The sequence below is a fragment of the Podarcis cretensis genome (assembly GCF_951804945.1).
Source record: "Podarcis cretensis genome assembly, chromosome: 6".
Taxonomy (NCBI): domain Eukaryota; kingdom Metazoa; phylum Chordata; class Lepidosauria; order Squamata; family Lacertidae; genus Podarcis; species Podarcis cretensis.
This window is the reverse complement of record NC_137175.1, coordinates 83,503,919-83,516,125: the sequence shown is the minus strand read 5'-3', so window position 1 is coordinate 83,516,125 and position 12,207 is coordinate 83,503,919. Positions and strand designations below refer to the sequence as shown.

Below are 12,207 nucleotides of genomic sequence, written 5' to 3'. Positions count from 1 at the left end.
TGAGCGCCGCAACCCCAGAGTCGATCACCACAGGACCTAATGGTCAGGGGTCCCTTTTTACCTTTATGTTTTATTTAAGGTGGACCCATTGAAATTAATACATCAAACTTATGCATGTTCATTAATTTCAGTGGGTCTGTTCTGAGTATAACTTGGCTGACTACTACCCAAAAATATTTAGGATCATTGTACAACAATATTAGAGGCCTGTGTTCCAGCAGAGATGTTATAACAAAACAGAACTGGATTTTACCTAATCTCTCTTCAGTCCAATCCTATGCAGAGTTAGCCATGCCTAAGGCTGCAGTCCTGTACACACTTACCTAGGGGCAAGTCTCATTGAATACAGTGGAGTTTAGTTCTCAGTAGGCACGATTAGGATTGCCACTCTTTTAAATCCAGAGGTTTTGGCACACCTAATTCTGCGTTGGGGTACAGCCTTAATTGTACCAGGGATACAGATTGTGCAATATTGGATGCAATCATGTGTGCATTCTTATAGATGTTATCTTCAATTATAGCTTGGTTTATTTGAATTTACAACCAAAAAGGGGGAAACCTTTCAAAGTAACAGACTAATGGAACACTAAAAATTGCCGTGTAGCCCTAAGGGTTTCTCCAATATCCTTAAAATGTTAAATTCCTTATAATGATTTATGTGTTGCCAGCTTTCTTTGTGTGACAATAGTGCTGTTTTTCATCCAATTATAAAATTCTTATACCGCATACTTTTTTTTTGACATGATAAATATATTTCGTTGTGTCTCTGTTTCAAAGAAACAAAGGAAAATATTGAAGCCCAAGTCCATTAATCATCTTTAATCAGCCCATCATTTATTGCCTTTTCAGAAATGAAAAGTATTTTCCTCACTATGATGATAATACTGTATTGAGTCTCTAGTTGTCTTAGTGCGAATAGTGGAACGTCAACTATGAATGTGACACTTACTTCATTTATTTGGTACTAATGGGAATTAGTTTTCCAGTGAACAAGTGTATTTGATAATTTTCAGGATGCCTGAAGGCCTTTGAAACTTTGGAACTCTTAGAATTGGTAGCCTTTTGTTTATAGTCGTAACATTATCGCAGTGCATATATTAATAGTATCTTACTGGTGCTCCAAGACACTTTAGATTGATTGCCATTTAGATGCTGAAGATTTAAATTATTTTCCCCAGTCTTCCAAGCCTCCCTCCCACTCCCAGGTTTGTTGTACTGTATGTTCCAGTTGGATGCTCCAGAAAGTTTTGATGCATGGCAGGAGTACTGTTCAGTGTTCTTTTAGTTCAGCTAATGAGTTTCCTACCTACTGCTACTTGTGTTGTTTCTTTTCCACCCCAAGGTCATTTATTCCCCATAATATCTGTACTGTTGGTGAGGAAATGAATAGGTTTTCTTTGCATTAAACTTTCTTTTACATTATAACCCTCAGTAACTAAAGCAGACTGAAAGTTTTATTTCCTGTAGAAGTTAGAAAATAAACAATAGCTGAAGGACCCTAATGTTTACTGTTTGTATTAACACATAAGATGTTGGGGAACAAATAGATTTAAATAGGCTGGGCAACTTGTGACCCTGCCCTCAGACCTGAACACGGCACACTACTCATGCATTGCGGACTGCCAGATGCCTGCCAGCCCCCTATTTTGTAGTCTCAGACAGACAGCAAAAATGGGTTTATCAAGCCCCTGGTGGGGCACCACATATGGCAGGTGGGTAGCATTTAGCTTTGTTGCCACATTGTGTGTGCCTGAATGAAAAAGTCTCTAGGGCTGCAGAGTCTGGAATACACTCAAATATAAAATATTGCTGTGTACTCATTTGAAACGGTTAACTGCTAAATCAACAGTAAGCTAGATTTTAGAAGACTGGAAGGTATCTGACGTAATCCTAACCATAAAATGCAACAGTTCTAGAGGTGGAATAAATAGACTTCACTAATGTAATGCAGTTTTGGCATTTCTGTCACTGTTTTAACTATAGATATTATCACACCCACCCTTTGCTGTCTTCCTTTTTTTTAGCAACTGGGAAATAAGAGTTCAGTACCTTGCAGCAGTCCTTTTGGATTACTTTTTTACTTGAAGCCAATATTTTTTAGGGTAGAGACTAATTTTTTGCTAAGTATTCTTGTAATGCTGAATTTACAAGCACACTTTCACCATAGGAAGGTTACTTGACAGAGACAAGTTTCTCAGAGACTGAAACTTGAAGGTATGAATATGAACTAGTGTAATTTCTGTTTCTATAGGCATATAGACTCTTGACTAAAACCCCTTTAGCTTAAGCCAGGAGATAAGGGGCTTACAAATTCACTTGTGCAGCAAAAGACATGGAAATTGTGTTAAGCTGCCTATCTTAACTTCTATGTTTCATAATCAGTAAAGACATTCTACAGTCTTGTGTTTGTTTACAACTTGGCTTTTATACACCGAAACTTTCCATTGGTCCCCCCCCCCCCCAGTCCAAGACCTCTTTCTCTGTAGATTGGGGCCAACTAAGAAGATTAGTTCAATGCTATGTTGCTAATGTATAAAAAGGCACATGCTCTTAAATAATAAACATTTAAGTCTGACAGTTTAAGAACTAAGATGGACCTTTACAGTGTGCTTTCATTTGGATTATAGAGAACAGCATATATCAGTTGTTAAAGGTTGTATATTAGGGAAGTAGTGTTCAGAGGTGGAAGATGTAGAGGACACAAGACTAGGGGTAGACAGGCAGTGGGGCAGCTCTTTGCCTTATGTACTTCTTTATGTTATATTAACAGTGTGGTTTAACAAAAGTAAAACAAGTAAAATGAGTTGGGTCCAACGTTAATTATCTTTAAAGTAGACTCACTGAAATCAATGGGCATGGCTAACTTAAGTCTATAAATTTCAGTGCATCTACTGTATCCAACTAAGTTCTGCTCAATATAAATACAAAAATAACAATAAGCCAAATGCTACAAAATCCTAGAAGTAGATTATAACTGCAGGAATAAAACTGTATCCAAAAAGCTTAGCAAAACTGTAGGTATCAGATGAACATCTTTGGAGCAGTTGTTCCCCAACTGGGACTCTGGTAGCCAGCGACCTCATCTCGGATGGTGATGGCACTTGCAGAAGACCATCCAGTTAATAAATAGGTCATAATATATGAATAGGAGCATAGGCAGAGAGGCAAGCCTTCATATTCTTGCAAGTCTTGATTTGAATATTTATTTTAACATTTGTCCTAGGGTACAGGTCAAACTAGGGACACAGGTGGCGCTGTGGGTTAAAGCCTCAGCGCCTAGGACTTGCCGATCGAAAGGTCGGCGGTTCGAATCCCTGCGGCGGGGTGCGCTCCCGCTGCTCGGTCCCAGCGCCTGCCAACCTAGCAGTTCGAAAGCACCTCCGGGTGCAAGTAGATAAATAGGGACCGCTTACCAGCGGGAAGGTAAACGGCGTTTCCGTGTGCGGCTCTGGCTCTGGCTCTGGCCAGAGCAGCGATGTCACGCTGGCCACGTGACCCGGAAGTGTCTCCGGACAGCGCTGGCTCCTGGCCTCTTAAGTGAGATGGGCGCACAACCCCAGAGTCTGTCAAGACTGGCCCGTACGGGCAGGGGTACCTTTACCTTTACCTTACAGGTCAAACTAACAGATCTGCTGAGTCATGTATTGCTCTCTTGTTCCCTTCCTTAAATATAGGATTGTAGATTTGTTATTTTGTAAGTCATCAGCATCTTCCCTTGCACATAACTGATTTACCTATAATTTTTGTTAATGGACCTCCTGTTTCATATACTAGCTGCTTTAATATCCTGAGATGTAGATTTAATGACCTTCCATGTTTCCAAAATCAAGCTGAGCTTGAGAACAGGCCCCGCTGAATACAGTGGGGCTTTCCTCAGAGTAAACACCCACTGATTTGGGCTTGTAAGAACCCCCCCCCCCCCAAAAAAAAATTATGTTTTGCTTCAGACAGTCTTTTGAAGTATCAGTGCTCATCATTACCTTTCCCCAAAAGGTCCATGGCTCTTTTTAACCTGGGGATGCCTTTAATCATAATATTTAGCATTTATATAATGTGATTAGATTGTTCAAAGCACTTCATTTACAATTTCTTGTTGTAATTCTTCCAACAGCTTTGTAAGTTAAGACAGTATTGGTATTCCCATATTGCAAATGAGAGATTGAGGCTGAATGTGTGTGTAGCTTGTCTAAAGCTACCCAGGAAACTCATGGCAGAGATAAGATTCAAAGTGAGGATTTCTTGATTCATAGCATAGTCTCTTAGCTACTACTGTACACCAGCATTTAGCAATCTAGATAATTAAACAAGGAGGAGTAAGTAGCTGCTGCTGGGGAGGTATTGAGACTATGTGCAAGGAAGCAGGTAAAAATCATCTTGATGAACTCCCTCCTGCAATTATTGTTTGCCTTAAGAGGGAAACTTCCATTGGCACCAACAGTGAGTAAAGAACATAGGTTGAGTCCCCTGCTTTTACTCTGTAACAGTGAAAGTGCTTTTATAAGTTTTTAAAAATTGTTGAGATGGTGTTTACATTAATTAAGTCATTTTTTTCCAGTCTTGCCACTAATGTAAAATGCAACTGTGTTCTGCACAAGGAAGCCTTGACCCACAATGATGTAAGAGTAAATAAATGATTGTTTTGAGTTATGGCTTAGAAACTAAATTGAAATCTGCAAAAACCGTCTCACTTTTGGAGCCTTAAATTTAGCTTAGCCAAAGGTGTTTTTAAAAATAAATTACTTTGACATCAAATTTTTTTTAGAGTGTTACGATAATCTAATTAAAAGAAGTATCACATTGTGGTTGCATGAAAGAGCAGGTCTTGCTATATGTCAGCTTCACATATTACTAATATCCTAAATTCCTGGTTAGCCATTAATTTCTTTTGTCTGAAGCCATATTTTGAATTGTACAAAATCTGAAGGACTGGCGACATTGAAGTTGTTAAAGGCTGTCTACTCTAACAGAATAATGTAGGTGTTCAAATCACAGTTATCTAAATTATAAGCTAAAGACTTTAGTGGGTTGTTTTTTTTAAAAGCCAAGATAACTTTGCTTGTGCCCATGCATTCTATGTTCACAAGGACATATCCTTCAAGATACTCAAATAGATGTGGGGAAAGCACCGTTAAACATGTTTGCAATATTCTTATTTCGTCTATCACATCACATGTTCTGATGTTTGGGTCTGGCAGTGAAAACTGACCCAATTAAATCCTATAAACCACATGTTCAAAGGTATTCTTTTTAAAAACTATTAGTTCATAAGTTCTGGGACATGAATACTGGTGCTGAAAACGCTAGGTTCCCACTAGAACGGAGTGCTTAAATTCATTTACTATCCTACACTCCTGCAGTTTTGTACTAAAATTAATTAATAAAGCTGATGCAAAGCAATCATAGACCTTGTTCACACTACACAGTAAGCTAAACTACTTACTTAGTCAGTGAGATTGTGTGGGCTTTTGGAGAGGAGCTCACACTTAGTTCTTCCCTGGTCCTTTTTACTGCGTTGCACTAAGCCATAGTTCCTTCTTGGTAATGGCTTGTGGTTAGTACCGAGAGAGGTTAACCAGGGGTCCTGGTTTAGACTGAACAACATGCTATGCCAAACCTTGGCTTAGTTTAGCATGGCATAGCAGTAAATAGGACTGAGGAGTAGAAAAGTGGCTACAAACTCTTCTCTGGGAGCCTACACATTTGTGTGATCTCACTAAACCATAGTTTGACTTACTGTGTTATGTGAACTGACTTATAGAATTTTATGTTAGTGCAATATTGGAAGAGGAAACTGATGGCCAGTAAGTTGTTCAGTCTAATCTCCTGTCAGTAGGGAAGAGAGAGAAGGAACTAATCACTTGGGTGCTGGAAGAATAGGATCGCATAGAAGAAGAAGAAGAAGAGTTTGGATTTGATATCCCGCCTTTCACTCCCTTAAAGGAGTCTCAAAGCGGCTAACATTCTCCTTTCCCTTCCTCCCCCACAACAAACACTCTGTGAGGTGAGTGGGGCTGAGAGACTTCAGAGAAGTGTGACTGGCCCAAGGTCACCCAGCAGCTGCATGTGGAGGAGCGGAGACGCAAACCCGGTTAAGACTACCGGTCTTAACCACTACACCACACTGGCTAGTTCTAAAAGGCACAAGTGAGTCAAGGCACATAATGCAGAACATTTCAAACCATTTATTATTATTTATTGTAACCTGTTAATTGTTTTTATAAAAGTAAATTAAAGTGACTTATAGTAAATAAATACACACACATTAAAATCAGCATGAAACAATACAAAGAAAAATCCAAAAGACAACCCTATTTGTAAAAGACAAAATTCAGACAGCTCATGCGCTGAATGAGACCGCAGGTAATTAAAAGCCAAAGGTCTGCAAAAAAGAAGCGTTTTTGCACGGTAAAATATGTAGTGACGCCAGGTAAGCCTCCCTGGGATGAACATCCTACAAGTGAGGAGCCACCACTGAAAAAACTGTTCTTGGGTTGCTACTTTCCAGACCTCCTGTAGAGGAGGCTTATGGAGAAGTGCCTCAGATGACAATTGCAGGGTCTGGGTCAATTCATGTGGTGAGTGGCAGACCTTGAGGTATTGGGGTCCTGAGCCACCTAAGGCTTTATAGGTATAAAGCAATGCTTTGAATTGGGCCTGGAAACTATTAGCCAATGCAGTTGGACCATGTGCTACAGATTTTCTTGTTGATTTTGAAAACTGAGGACATGCATTAAAATTGGTAAATGAAACTAGTGTAGAGCGGCACTAAATACCATACTTTTCCGTGTATAAGATGAGGCCCCATTTTTTAAGTTTGAAAACGTGGGTCGTCTTATACATGAAATATAGCAATTAAATATATAAATAAATTAATGCAGTGGTACCTCGGGTTAAGTACTTAATTTGTTCCGGAGGTCCGTACTTAACCTGAAACTGTTCTTAACCTGAAGCACCACTTTAGCCATTGGGGCCTCCTGCTGCCGCCGCGCCACCAGAGCACGATTTCTGTTCTCATCCTGAAGCAAAGTTCTTAACCTGAAGCACTATTTCTGGGTTAGCGGAGTCTGTAACCTAAAGCGTATGTAACCCGAGGTACCACTATATGGTACTTGCCGCCATACATGCTCTGACAGTTGCAGCTCCTCGCAGTGGCGAGCCACGGGGTCTCCGTAGTCTGTTTGCCTCCTCCCACTGAGCCCGCCCTACAGCTGGGAGGGAGGCTGAAGGCGGTCTGTTTGTGCCCCGCAGAGTCTGCGGCCTGCTAAGCGTGAGCGTCGCTGCCGCTCCAGTTGGCTGTGGCGATCGAAGTAATATTACCCCTTCACGCCTTTCCTGTCATAGAAACCTCGCGCCTTGTGCCCCTCCTGGGTAACGGCGCCTCCCCCCGAAAGCTCAACAACTCTGGGGCTCCCCCCCCAAAAGCTCAGCGATTGTCTGGCTCTGCCTGCAAGGGAACAGCTGATAGACGGCTTGTGAGAGGCGCGTGGCTGTCATCATTGGTCCGGCGGGCGAACAATTTTCGTCAACAATTCAGGTCAATCTCCCCCCATTTTCTTAATTTGGAGTCCCCCAAAATAGGGGTTGTCCTATACATGGGGGCTTCCAATACACGGAAAAATATGGTAACTACAGATGAGCAGATCTTTTCCATAGCCATATGACCTTTAGGAACTGATTGGTTGATTATTTAATTTCTATACTGCTTAACATATTAAAAACCTAGCTAGTTGAGCAGGGTATAAATAATAAAATAATAATAATTATTATTAAAAATATAAGATGTGTACAGAAAACTGAAGCAACAGCAGACAATTTAAACAAAATATTACAAAAACACACAGTTATATGTAACACTGTTTCATTAATACAAATTTAAACACACACACACACACACACACACATATCCTACTTTTCCCCAGTTTTAGTTTTTTTTTTTAATTAAAGTTAAAACCCACGCATATAACATGTAGTTGACTTTCTCTGCTTCTCCTCAAAGTAATAGAAACCTTGGAAGAACCCTACTAGATGCCCTTTTGGTTCACTAGAAACATTTCAATCTCACAGTGACTAACCAGGACACTGAGTGCAATAGTATTCTGTTACTCATGGTCCCCAGCAACTTGTATCCAGAGGCATATTGCTCCAGTACTATATAGCCATTGATAGCTCTGTGAATAACTCCATGAATTTGTCCTTGCAAGTGAGAGAGGGAGAAGGGACGATAATCAGAAGCAGAAAAGTCATATGTTTTGAGGGAGGAGCCATTAATACCGAAAAGTGTTTCTACTTGATGTTGCCATTAGCAATTAAATGCAATGTTGGGATTGCTTATGAGGTGTGGAGGGGAAGGCAGTGGTCACTGGCCTGAGGCACTAAAGTGAGGAGCTTTTGAGGAAAGGTGGAATGACTTCTGCTTTAGGGAAGGAAGAGCTAACAGCCTCCCTAGGAAAATCCCCAAGCTACATGTGCAGCAAGCCAGGCCCCCTGGCTATTTTGATTAAGTGAAATGGAGCAGCAAGGAAGGAACCCTAGCTCAGAAATAAAACATTCAGGAGGATAAGCCCCTGTTCCTAGCTCCATATTAGAAAATCAGAATGTTTAAGCAATATTTTCTAGCAGAGCTCAACTTGAAAAACATGTTCACAGTGTAAGCTCAGATGTAGGATAAATATAGAGAATCTCTTTGAGAAGTTGACTTGAGATTTTCCCCCTTCTCAAATTCCAAGTGAATATTATTATGGAATAAGCAGACTGCATTCATGAGTTGCAGCCTGGCATTCTCCAAATTAAAGCAAGGATCGTAATCTTGCATCTTATGCTACTTTTAAGTACGTACTAGTTGTGGGTATCTGGACTTAATTACATGTACATATTAGCTGTAGGGATCTGGTTTTATAGTGATGTTTGATTGCAGCCCTTGGGTACAAGAGGAGTTGCCCAACTCCACAGTAGGAAACTTGGAAGGAGTGGAAAAACATCCCTTTGTATCACTGTATCAGAAAAGGCAGCCAAATTCCTCTGTGCTGAGGGCCACATCGTAAATATATCATGAATCAAAAGGCGGCTGCAGCTAATTTGCATATCTTATTTGCAGATAATTAATGTGATTTGCATAACTGATTTCATGTGCGTGCCAAACTACAATTAGTAGACAACATACATTTTATTTTTCTGCACGTAGATGTCCTTGAGCCAGTCCTTGAGATTACCTTGTTATATGGTTTGGAAAACCAGCTGAGTTGAAAAAGGTAAAGAATCTTATCCCCTTATGTTACTTGCCTCCAACACTATTTGTAATTCTGTTTTTTAAAAATTATTCCTGCATTCATGAGGGCTAGAAAACTCAGCCTAGACTCAGCACTTGGTTGCATACCATTGCACTTTCTTTGGTTTTAAGTGGGATTTAAGCTAATGCACATTTATGTTGGTTACAAAGGCTCTAGATTGAATTTTATTTATTTATTTATTTATTAGGTTTTGGATACAGACTAGAGACACATATGTTTTGTACTTAGGCAGAAATCCTATCTACACTTACAGTACCTCCTTGAGCTCAGTACCTTAGCTGAGATCTCTGCATTGCAGTGTGTTGGACTAGATGATCCTTGGGTCCCTTCCAACTGATTCTATTATCTCTGCTCTAGTCTATGAGTAGAATATACTGAATTGTACTGAGTGTCTACTGTGCTTAAAAAGTTTGGGAATGGTGGAAGAGTTGGTGTGAAAATAGCTAATGGAAAAATTCCATTTTTAATTTTAAAAAATGCAGAGAGGAATCTAATGTAAAATGAAACTTGTGTCAATGTGCAACCGTCCGTGTGCTGTTCAACACTGAGATAAATCATTCTACCTGAGGGGGAAAGGTGATAGGCATATATCAATGAGAACCACTTGCAGACCATCATTAACTACTTCAGCTGCTTCCACTGCAGAATCATAGAATTGTAGAGTGGGAAGGAACCATGAGTCATTTAGTCCAACCCCTGAAGAGAGAAGCCAGTCTTTAAACCATACTTTTCTCTTCAGCAGTGGAATACTATTGCAGAAAAAATAATAATGAAGCCCTAGCACTGTGAATAATTCTTCACTGTGTATTTGATTTAAATCTCTATGTGACCAAAAATGTGCTTTAGCGTATGTTAAATAGCTTGCATATATGTGTGGCATAATATTTTAATATCACTGGAATAATGATAGTTGGCTACTTGGTATTTTGCATCTTCCCCGCCCAGACAAAAAAAACCTCTACAGGCTCTATCTGTTTAGAAAGGAGACCATACTTCCAGAAGTGTGCATTTCATATCTTTGACACCTCTGAATGACATAAAATCATTGTTTTGTTTGCTTGCTTTTGGCTTGTGAACCGAACAATGTTTATTTCTTGAAATGTACCTGACAGGAAAGGGCAGAACATGAAATGCATGTAGGAGAAATGGTTGAATCTTGAGATTAAATCAAAAAACACTCCCCTTAAAAGAAAAGTTTTCAGAACTGAAAAGATACTCTCCCTTAATACCAGTTACTTCCATTGCAGTGAATGGTGCTACACCACTTGGTATTATTATCACTTGCATTTATAACCTTCCTTTCTTCCAAGCAGCTCAAGACAGCATGTATTGCTCTTCCCCTGTCCTTTTTATCCTCACATCAACCCTGTGGGGTAGATCAAGGTGAGAGAGACTGCAGTAGGCTCAAGATGACCCAGTCATATCTGTTCCAGCAATTTTGGGGGTGGGGATTAATAGTGCCATGGCTCCAATGCTTCTGTATTCCGTAAGATGCCTGTCAGGCCTGACAAGCATTGTGAAACTTTGTTTTTCTTTTTACAAAAAGGCAGACATTGTTGCCACTGATTTTCTGCTATTGTTTACTCTCATCATCTGTTTCTCTCCACTGGCTGTGGTGATAGGGGCTGTTTTTCTGAGTCCCCTCCCCCCACCCCACAACAATGCCATGGAAAGATGAGAAAAATGATGAAGTAGTTGTAATGCTTGAAAATGCAGCTGCCTGGGACCTGGTTTGAAAACTGCTCAGGGGCTCCGCTAGTCTGTAATTTCCTTCAATAAATATTTGTTTCCCACTGGCTGTCTACCACAAGTAGAAACAGGATGTTTTAATTTGTGCAACTCAAGGGCTAAGAAAATATTAGGAAGATTGGGTATGTGGTCTTTATTTCATGTACTATATTTTGAGATCAGAACAACATTTTCCCCAGGTTACAGTGGCTGGGTTGGGTACTTGCTCTGACATCAGATCTGGGGGACCGTCATATCCTGATCAAGCATTTTTTGTGTCTTGGGCTGCTGACCAGGGTGTCACTTATATTTGTACAAAAGGTCAATTGAGAAGCCAAGCTTGTGTCTTGTAGCCTGCAGTGGTACAGGAAGAAACAGATGCACAATAGGGGCACCTTTCAATTTTTTTAGTACAGGAAAGAAAATATAAAAATTATCACTGCAGCTAAGAGTTTACTAGATTTGGTCCAAATAATCATATCCTTCTTTAAAATGCACTGACGGTATTTTTCTGATTAAGCATCAATTGGCTAGAGCTTTGAGAGCAGCTCACCTAGCCCTACAACACTTTGCTCCTCTTTTCCATCTCGGCAATGTCCTAATCTGCACGGAATCAACCACAGTGAAATCCAACATCAGCAAACAAGGAAACACCCAATCTTGGGAGCTTCAGGCAGAAGCATCCCTCCTCCTTAGCTGGGCAGAACACAACATCCAGTCAATCACAGCTGAGCACATCTTTGGTCTCCTGAACATGCAAGCAGACTGGCTGAGCTACAGGAAATTGGACCAAGTGCATACATCCGTTTTTCAACAGCTGCTGTCAAAGTTTGGCCAATGCCAAGTGGACCTCTTTGCCTCAGACTGGAATCATCAGCTCCAGTCATCAGTGGAGGCATGGGATGCCCTGCTCTCCACATGGCCACCAGGTCTTCTCTCTCCATCATTCTGAGGGTCCTCCAGAAAATCAGAGAAGAGAAACCAAGAGTTCTCCTCATTATACCATACTGGATTCAGCACCCTTGGTTCCCTCAAATACTCCACCTGGCAGTCTCCCCTTCCTTGACACTTTACGGAACAGAGCTCCTCTTTCAGAGCCTGATTCTTCATCCAGCTCTTAAGTGGCTCCAGCTGACTGTTTAGAGTTTGAACAGGAATGCCTAACCAAGCTGGACTTACCGTACCTGCAGAC

General features: G+C 40.6%; 1 protein-coding gene across 5 annotated transcripts in view; it reads left to right on the top strand.

Moving 5' to 3' along the window:
* The window catches only part of NEK7 (NIMA related kinase 7), a 96,581-nt gene that overhangs the window by 4,251 nt on the left and 80,123 nt on the right, over positions 1-12,207 (top strand). The gene's annotated exons all lie outside the window — the stretch shown is intronic.